Raw genomic sequence first — 10,787 nt, 5'->3', positions numbered from 1 at the left:
AGTCTCCAGATCTCAACCCCATAGAAAATCTTTGGAGGGAGTTGAAAGTCTGTGTTGCCCAGCGACAGCCCCCAAAACATCACTGCTCTAGAGGAGATCTGCATGGAGGAATGGGCCAAAATACCAGCAACAGTGTGTGAAAACCTTGTGAAGACTTACAGAAAACGTTTGACCTGTGTCATTGCCAACAAAGGGTATATAACAAGTATTGAGAAACTTTTGTTATTGACCAAATACTTATTTTCCACCATAATTTGCAAATAAATTCATAAAAAATCCTACAATGTGATTTTCTGGAGAAAAAAAATCTCATTTTGTCTGTCATAGTTGACGTGTACCTATGATGAAAATTACAGGCCTCTCTCATCTTTTTAAGTGGGAGAACTTGCACAATTGGTGGCTGACTAAATACTTTTTTTCCCCACTGTATGTTATTCAAAATATTAATATTGTGGTGATTCTAAATTACTGCCTGGTCTATAGAACAACCCACTTACAGTTGAAGAGTCCTCCACATCATCCGCCCAGGCAGCAGCCACCTGTAGAACAACAAGGAGACCCAAAGCACACAGGAAGGTGAGAGTGGACATGGAAGCATTAAGTTATATACCCTCCAGATCCCGCTGACACGTGGATTTACCACACAACACAAGTAGATTTCAGAGAAACTAAAGAACAGACAGAAGATAGTGTATTTCTAGATGTGGCGCCTGGCACAATTCCCTCCGTCGCCATCACGTCCTTGAAAGGTTTGTGGAAAAGTCTTATAACCCATACAAAATGTATGGTTTGTGTCTGTGCATTTGTGTTGTTTTGAGATACACTACATGACCAAAAGTATGTGGACACCTGCTCGTCGAACATCTCATTCCAAAATCATGGGCATAAATATGGAGTTGGTCCCCCCTTTGCTGCTATAACAGCCTCCACTCTTCTGGGAAGACTTTCCACTAGATGTTGGAACATTGCTGTGGGGACTTGATTCCATTCAGCCACAAGAGCATTAGTGAGGTTGGGCACTGATGTTGGGCGATTAGGCCTGGCTTACAGTCAGCGTTCCAATTCATCCCTTCATTGGACACTGTGTTAACAAACCTCCAAACGAGCTTCAATGCCATACGACACTCCTTCAGTAGCCTCCAACTGCTCTTAAACACTAGTAAAACTAAATGCATGCTCTTCAACCGAACGCTGCTGGCTCCCGCCCACCCGACTAGAATCACTACTCTCGACGGGTCTGACCTAGAGTATGTGGACAACTACAAATACCTAGGTCTCTGGTTAGACTGTAAACTCTCCTTCCAGACTCACATTAAGAATCTCCAATCCAAAGTTAAATCCAGAATCGGCTTCCTATTTCGCAACAAAGCCTCCTTCACTCATGCTGCCAAACATGCCCTCGTAAAACCGACTATCCTACCGATCCTTGACTTCGGCGATGTCATTTACAAAATAGCCTCCAACACTCTACTCAGCAAATTGGATGTAGTCTTTCACAGTGCCATCCGTTTTGTCTCCAAAGCCCCATACACTACCCACCACTGTGACCTGTACGCTCTTGTTGGCTGGTCCTCATTACATGTTCGTCGTCAAACCCACTGGCTCCAGGCCATCTATATATCACTGCTAGGCAAATCCCCGCCTTATCTTAGCTCATTGGTCACCATAGCAACACCCACCCGTAGTATCTCACTGGTCATCCCCAAAGCCAACACCTCCTTTGCCGCCATTCCTTCCAGTTCTCTGCTGCCAATGACTGGAACGAATTGCAAAAATCTCTGAAGCTGGAGACTCTTATCTCCCTCACTAACTTTAAGCATCAGTTGTCAGAGCACCTTACCGATCACTGCACCTGTACACAGCCCATCTGAAATTAGCCCACCCAACTACCTCATCTCTATATTGTTATTTATTTTGCTCATTTGCACCCCATTATCTCTATTTGCACATATTCTCTTGCACATCTATCATTCCAGTGTTAATACTAATTGTAATTATTTTGCCTATTTATTGCCTTACCTCCATAACTTGCTACATTTGCACACACTGTATATATATTTTCTGTTGTATTTTTTGACTTTATGTTTTGTTTTACCCCATATGTAACTCTGTGTTGTTGTTTTTATCGCACTACTGTCACGGTTTCGGCCGAGGCTGCTCCTCCTCCTTGCTCGGGCAGGCTTCGGCGGTCGTCGTCTCCGGAGTACTAGCTGCCACCGTTGGATGTGTTCGATGTTCGTTTGGTTTTGTCTAGTTGTTGTGCACCTGTTCCCTGTTAGTGTGATTATGTACCCTATATATTGTTCCATTAGTTTGTCATGTGTTGTGTGTAATTGTTTCCCTGTCGTTTGGTGCAGTGCGGTTTGCTAGACTCTCTTTGTTTTACCGTCGCACTATTGTTCGTGCACAGTTCGGTTTGGGAGTATTTTACGCACTGTGGCGTATGTTTCGCCTCCGGGTTGTTTGACCCGTGTTATGATTTTTGGTATTTCTAGTAAAGTCTGGATTAACTGAGCTCCTGTGTCCTGCTATTGATTCGCACCACATCCGCATCAGAGTTCGTGACAGAATTACACACCATACATATGGAATCAGCAGGAGCAGCAGCACCTAGATCGCTTGAGGAGCATGTCCGCGGCCAGGATGACCAGATCCGACAATTGGGGACTGCTCTGCAGGACGTCATCAACACCCTGCACCGTTTGGAGTCCAGAGGGGTACCCACACCTCCACCTACCTTACCACCACCATCGGTCGGTCCGCCCGTCCCAGGCCCGAAACCCAGTGGGATTCGGCTCTCACTCCCGAGGGCGTATGACGGTACAGCTGCCGGGTGTCAGGGGTTCCTCCTGCAGGTGGAGCTCTACCTAGCCACTGTACACCCGATGCCCTCGGGACACGAGAGCGTTTCCGCCCTCATCTCCTGTCTCACGGGCAAGGCATTGGAATGGGCCAACGCCGAGTGGAGGAGGATAGACGCCACCACCATCTCCTACGCGGAGTTCTCCCGTCGCTTCAAAGCCGTGTTCGACCATCCACCAGAGGGCAAAGCGGCGGGGGAGCGTCTGTTCTACCTCCGACAGGGGAAGAGGAGCGCACAGGCGTTTGCACTGGAGTTCCGGACTCTAGCGGCAGATGCAGGGTGGAATGAACGGGCCCTCATCGATCATTTTCGATGTAGCCTACGGGAGGACGTTCAACGTGAGTTGGCCTGCAGGGACACCAATTTCACCTTCGACCAGTTGGTCGACATGTCCATCCGTCTGGACACCCTGCTGGCCACCCGTGGACGGTCCGAGTGGGGGCCGTCCATTCCATCCTCCAGCACCTTCGAGCCGAGTCCCATGGAGCTCGGGGTGCTGGGCGCTAGAGAAAGGAGGAGAAGGAGCCCGAGGGGGGCTGTCCCCTGCACCAACTGCGCCCGTAGAGGGCACACTGCGGCCAGGTGCTGGGGAGGGTCTCCAGGAGGAGGGGACGACAGGCCACGCACTGGGGAGACCCCCCAGGTGAGTAGACGCCCCACTTACCCAGAGCTCTCTGTTGGGCACTTTTTTATACCTGTTAGTTTCCCACAGGTTGCACCTCATTCCCAGCATAAGGCGCTAGTAGATTCAGGCGCAGCTGGGAATTTTGTTGACCGGAAGTTTTGTTTAGAGTTAGGGATTCCCCTCCTGCCTGTCGACGATCCTTTTCCCGTTCATGCGTTAGATAGCCGCCCGTTGGGGTCGGGGTTGATTAGGGAAGTCACAGCGCCACTTAGGATGTGTGCGCAGGGGGGTCATGAGGAGACTATTCAGCTATATCTGATCAACTCCCCTGCGTACCCGGTGGTGCTGGGAATTCCCTGGTTAAGTACCCACAACCCTGCCATTTCGTGGCAACAGAGAGCTCTTAAGGAGTGGTCTGCTCAGTGTGAGGGGCGATGTCTGGGTGTTTCCGTGGGGGCGACCTCGGTGGAAAGTCCAAACCAAGTGCCCGAATTGCACATTCCACCTGAATATGGGGATTTGGCACTGGTGTTCAGTAAGGCGAGGGCGACGCGGTTGCCTCCTCATAGACAGGGGGATTGTGCGATAGACCTCCAGGCAGGAGCAGCGCTCCCACGGAGCCACGTGTATCCTTTGTCTCAAGAGGAGAGAAAAGCTATGGAGACTTACATAGCCGAATCTTTGAGACAGGGATACATACGGCCCTCCACTTCCCCTACGTCCTCAAGCTTCTTTTTTGTGAAGAAAAAAGATGGAGGGTTGCGCCCGTGCATTGATTACCATGGTATCAATCAGATTACTGTGAAATACAGTTATCCACTCCCTCTGATTGCGACCATGACGGAGTCATTGCACGGAGCGCGGTTTTTCACAAAACTGGATCTCAGGAGCGCGTATAATTTGGTGCGCATTAGGGAGGGCGACGAATGGAAAACAGCATTTAGTACCACTTCGGGTCATTACGAATATCTCGTCATGCCATATGGGTTGATGAATACTCCTTCAGTCTTCCAATCCTTCGTGGATGAGATCTTCCGAGATATGCAGGGGCAAGGGGTGGTCGTGTACATTGATGACATTCTAGTGTACTCATCTACCCGAGCCGAGCATGTAGCCCTGGTGCGTCGTGTATTGAGGAGGCTGTTGGAGCACGACCTGCATGTCTGTCACGCCCTGGCTCTGGGGACTCTGAAATGTTGAGCCAGGGTGTGGATTTTCTATGTTTAGTTTCTCGGGGTAGCTTCTATGTTGTGTTTTCTATGTTTTGGGTTTTGTTCTAGATCATATAGATCTATGTTGGTCAGAGTGGTTCCCAATCAGAGGCAGCTGTTGCTCGTTGTCTCTGATTGGGAGCCATACTTAGGTAGGCTGTTTTCAGCTATTCTTTGTGGGATCTTGTTCTGATTTGGTTTGTGTTATACCGTAGACGTCACGTTATCGTTGTTGTTTTGATCGTGTGATCATTCTAAATAAATAATATGTTCACCTTCAACGCTGCGCCTTGGTCCGCTTCATCATGTGTCAACGATCGTGACAGAAGATCCCACCTTGACTGGATCAAGCAGCGTGACGAGGAGAGAGGATGGACGTGGGAGGAGATGAGTGCGAGTCTGGCAAGAGGGATGGAGGCCTTGGCCACGGGTAGGAGTGAAGCCCATACATTTTTTATGGGGGGGGCTAACGCCGTGGACGACGGGGCAGCAGGAGGACGCCAGGTTACGGGAGTCACTGGTCACCAGGGGGAAGGAGGTTGTAGAGGCACGGCGAGAGGTACTGGCGTGTGTTGCCAGTCCGGTCCGGCCTGTTCCTGATCCCCACGTAGGGCCAGTGGTGTGTGTTCCCAGTACGGTCCGGCCTGTTCCTGCCACTCGCACCAAGTCAGTGGTGCGCTTCGTCAGCCCGGCGCGGCCCGTTCCTGCGCCCCGCACCAAGTCAGGGGTGCGCTTCGACAGCCCGGCTCGGCCCGCTCCTGCTCCCCACACCAAGCCAGTGGTGTGCGTCGTCAGTCCGGCACGGCCCGTGCCTGTTCCCCGCACCAAGTCAGGGGTGCGCTTCGACAGCCCGGCTCGGCCCGCTCCTGCTCCCCACACCAAGCCAGTGGTGTGCGTCGTCAGTCCAGCACGGCCCGTTTCTGTTCCCCGCACCAAGTCAGGGGTGCGCTTCGACAGCCCGGCTCGGCCCGCTCCTGCTCCCCACACCAAGCCAGTAGTGTGCGTCGTCAGTCCGGCACGGCCCGTGCCTGTTCCACCGGTGGCTGGTCCGGCACCGGTCAGATGCTTCACGTCGGAGCTAGAGCAATCCGCTCCACCAGTGGTCAGTCCAGCTCCGGCCAGCAGGGCCAGACCGGACCAGGGGTACTGTGGGGGGTTAGAGAGGGAGTGGGGATCATGCCCAGAGCCGGATCCGCCGCCAAGGCGGAGTGCCCACCCGGTCCCTCCCCTGTGGTGTTCTGTTGGCGCGGTCGGAGTCCGCGCCTTTGGGGGGGGGGTACTGTCACGCCCTGGCTCTGGGGACTCTGAAATGTTGAGCCAGGGTGTGGATTTTCTATGTTTAGTTTCTCGGGGTAGCTTCTATGTTGTGTTTTCTATGTTTTGGGTTTTGTTCTAGATCATATAGATCTATGTTGGTCAGGGTGGTTCCCAATCAGAGGCAGCTGTTGCTCGTTGTCTCTGATTGGGAGCCATACTTAGGTAGGCTGTTTTCAGCTATTCTTTGTGGGATCTTGTTCTGATTTGGTTTGTGTTATACCGTAGACGTCACGTTATCGTTGTTGTTTTGATCGTGTGATCATTCTAAATAAATAATATGTTCACCTTCAACGCTGCGCCTTGGTCCGCTTCATCATGTGCCAACGATCGTGACAATGTCAAGGCAGAGAAATGTCTGTTTTTCCAGGAGTCGGTCTCCTTTTTGGGTTATCGGTTGTCCGCGTCAGAGGTGAAGATGGAGGTGGACTGTGTGTCAGCCGTGCGTAATTGGCAAACCCCAACCACTGTTAAAGAGGTGCAGCAGTTCTTGGGCTTTGCGAATTACTACCGGAGGTTTATCCGGGGTTTTGGACAGGTGGCAGCTCCCATAACGTCTCTGCTGAAAGGGGGTCCGGTGCGCCTGCAGTGGTCGGCTGAGGTGGACAGGGCTTTTGGGAGACTGAAGGACCTGTTTACTTCGGCTCCGGTGCTGGCGCACCCGGATCCCGCCTTACCCTTTCAGGTTGAGGTGGACGCGTCTGAGGCCGGTATAGGAGCCGTTCTCTCTCAACGGTCTGGCACGCCACCTAAACTCCGCCCCTGTGCTTTTTACTCTAAGAAGCTCAGCCCGGCGGAGCGAAATTATGACGTGGGGGACAGAGAGCTGTTAGCTGTGGTACAGGCCCTTAAGGTGTGGAGGCATTGGCTTGAGGGGGCTCAACACCCTTTCCTCATTTTGACTGACCATCGGAACCTGGAGTACATCCGGGCAGCTAGGAGACTGAACCCTCACCAGGCTCGTTGGAGCATGTTTCTAGCCAGGTTCGTATTTAAAATCACGTACATCCCTGGGTCCCAGAACAGGAAGGCAGACGCTCTGTCCCGGCGGTATGACACAGAGGAGAGGTCCGTTGAGCCTACCCCCATACTACCGACGTCTTGTCTAGTGGCACCGGTTGTGTGGGAGGTCGATGCTGAAATCGAGCGGGCGTTGTGTGCCGACCCTAGCCCTCCACAGTGTCCTGTGGCTCGGAAGTACGTTCCGCTCGAGGTTCGGGATCGACTCATTTACTGGGCTCACACGTCACCCTCCTCTGGACATCCAGGTATTGGCCGGACAGTGCATTGTCTTAGTACTAAGTACTGGTGGCCAACTTTAGCCAGGGATGTGAGGGTTTATGTCTCCTCCTGCTTGGTGTGCGCCCAGTGTAAGGCGCCCAGACATTTGCCCAGGGGTAAGTTACAACCCCTGCCCGTTCCACAACGACCCTGGTCCCACCTCTTGGTGGATTTTGTGACAGACCTTCCCCCTTCTCAGGGGAATACCACCATCCTGGTCGTTGTGGACCGGTTCTCTAAGGCCTGTCGCCTCCTCCCTATGTCGGGTCTTCCTACTGCCCTACAGACCGCTGAGGCACTATTTACCCACGTCTTCCGGCATTACGGGGTACCCGAGGATATAGTGTCTGATCGAGGCCCCCAGTTTACCTCCCGAGTCTGGAGAGCGTTCATGGAACGTTTGGGGGTCTCGGTGAACCTTACCTCGGGGTACCACCCGTAGAGCAATGGGCAGGTAGAACGAGTTAACCAGGATGTGGGTAGATTTCTGAGGTCGTATTGCCAGGACCGGCCGGAGGAGTGGGCTAGGTATATTCCCTGGGCGGAGATGGCCCAAAACTCTCTCCGCCACTCCTCCACCAACCTAACCCCCTTCCAATGTGTATTAGGGTACCAGCCGGTTCTGGCACCATGGCAGCAGAGCCAGATCGAGGCCCCTGCGGTGGATGAGTGGGTGAGGCGCTCGGACGAGACGTGGAACGCTGCACACGTCCATCTGCAGCGGGCCATCCGTCGACACAAGGCGAGCGCCGATCTCCACCGCAGTGAGGGGCCGGTGTACGCACCTGGAGATCGAGTCTGGCTCTCGACCAGAAACCTGCCCCTCCGCCTGCCCTGCCGGAAGCTGGGTCGGCGGTTTGTGGGGCCTTTTAAAGTCCTGAGAAGATTGAACAAGGTGTGTTATAAGTTACAACTGCCTATTGACTATAAGAATATTAACCCCTCGTTCCATGTGTCTCTTCTCAGGCCGGTGGTAGCTGGTCCACTCCAGGAAGGTGAGATAGAAGAGACTCCTCCGCCCCCACTGGACATCGAGGGGGCTCCGGCGTACACCGTTCGGTCCATCTTGGACTCGCGACATCGGATGGGGGGTCTCCAAAATCTAGTGGAGTGGGAGGGGTACGGCCCGGAGGAACGGTGTTGGGTGCCGCGGAGGGACATCCTAGACCCGTCTCTCCTGTCGGAGTTCCACCGGGGGCACCCCGCGCGCCCTGCTGCGCGTCCTCCTGGTCGTCCCCGAGGCCGGGGTCGGCGCACGGCTGGAGCCGCGCGTCAAGGGGGGGGGGGTACTGTCACGGTTTCGGCCGAGGCTGCTCCTCCTCCTTGCTCGGGCAGGCTTCGGCAGTCGTCGTCTCCGGAGTACTAGCTGCCACCGTTGGATGTGTTCGATGTTCGTTTGGATTAACTGAGCTCCTGTGTCCTGCTATTGATTCGCACCACATCTGCATCAGAGTTCGTGACAACTGCTTTGCTTTATCTTGGCCAGGTCGCAGTTGTAAATGAGAACTTGTTCTCAACTGGCTTACCTGGTTAAATAAAGGTTAAATAAAAAATAAAAAATAAAATAGAATTCCCAAAGGTGTTCGATGGGGCTGAGGTCAGGGCTACAGTATACTTTAAACTAACTTTCAAAACATGTACACCATTTATGAACACAGTGATTGGCTGGTAGTAGTAAGTGTATAATGTATAGAGGAAGGTCACAAAGAACCCCACTATGTAAATGACACTTCACTTAATTTGGTTGTCCTTTAATGTTTTGTTTGTTTTGTTTCAAACAAGTCATGCTATAACTACTCATGTTAACCCTATACAATATTGACCTCTCTGGGCCAATGCACAACATTGCACCCTTCTATTTTAAAGGCACAATCTGGGATATGTAATGCTGCTCAATGGTCATTTCAATGAATACCTATTTATTCTTGAAGAATATAACTTTTAAATGTGCCATGAGCTTAGAACCCCATCATAATGCAAAGGTTGTATTACTAAATGTTTTATGTTTTGAGTTTTTGTAAACAAACATTGTATCGCCTCCAAATATGTTTAAAACTATCACGTTGATCAGTTGAGAGTGGTTACATTCCTCCATGCCCTTCCTTCAGCTTTATACCAAACCAAGTAGTTGAATCAAAACATAGCTCAGTGGCCTTGTTAAGTGGCTGCACTTGTGTCTTTGCATAACATTGCAAACTCATATCATGTCCTTGATACATATTATTATTATTTTTTAAATCTTGAATGAAGTTGTAAAAAAGAAGTGTGCTTGTAGTTTTTGAGGCTTGAGTCAAAATGTATTTGCCAAGTCATTATGATGCACATTGCCGTTCACCAAGAAAGTCCAGCAACCCAGTCACCCAACAGTCAAACTTTAAACTTTACTAGTCTAATTTGTTCTGTAGAGAGGATAGACACGGCTTTAATACAACCGTACAGCTTACAGCTATATTAAATGAAGCGAAGTTGATTCATTAAGTTGACGGGTGAGCCTATCATCTCATGGTGTCTCAGGTCAGGCGATCAGTTGGTGCGCTTGGACGCAGGACACCAGGTGGCAACTTGAGGGTGGTTGCAACTCCACTTCTTTGCCAGGCTAGAGCAGTTGGAGTACTTATTCTTGCAAATGCAGGAAGTGGCGGAAGTGGCTGTAGAGAGAGGAGGTTGCACAGGGAAATTGTATTTTTTTTGCTGAAAATGTTTTTGTTGATGGGGGGACCTGAACACATATTTTTGCTGGCACTGCAGATTGCTATATTGGTCAGCTAATCCTGGACTATAAAAGGACCAGTGCAGTACTTCTGTGAAAAAATATTTTATTCAATTTTTTCTTTCTTTCTTATTATTTATTTTACTCCGATTTTTCAGGGGGCGCTGCAGCACCCTCAGCACCCCTATTTCCCACGGCTATGCATAGCATACACAAAAAGTATAAAAAATGGAATGAGTGACATAAATACTGTGACATAACTACTGAAAAACTGCTAATGGTTAATAATCAGTTACATTTCTATCAGTTATAGTGTAGGCTGTTGTTACAGTCAGTGTGACAGTCATCACAGCTACTTCCTTTCTAGTAGGGCTTTTCCCCTATGTAGTTCCCACTTCAAGGAACACACACACACACACACACACACACACACACACACACAAATATCCATTAGTTGCATTGGGAAAGCTCAGATAGAGTATATTTTTACATGTATTATTATAATTTGTATTTGAGCCAGAGCATTCAGTGTTCATATGATTACGATGCACGCAATGACTACAAACTTGTTGGATGCATTTACAGTTTGTTGTGATTGTGTTTCAGTGTGTGCCCAGTAGAAATGAATGGTAAATAATCTACTGTGTCATTTTGGAGTCACTTTTATTGTAAATAATAATAGAATATGTTTCTAAACACTTCTACATTAATGTGGATGCAACCATGATGCCCAAATATCATACCCCCAAGACATGCTAACATGCTAAGGCATGCTAAGGGGAG

This window comes from Coregonus clupeaformis, chromosome 36 (genome assembly GCF_020615455.1).
Source record: "Coregonus clupeaformis isolate EN_2021a chromosome 36, ASM2061545v1, whole genome shotgun sequence".
Lineage (NCBI taxonomy): Eukaryota > Metazoa > Chordata > Actinopteri > Salmoniformes > Salmonidae > Coregonus > Coregonus clupeaformis.
Note: the sequence above shows the minus strand (reverse complement) of the source record.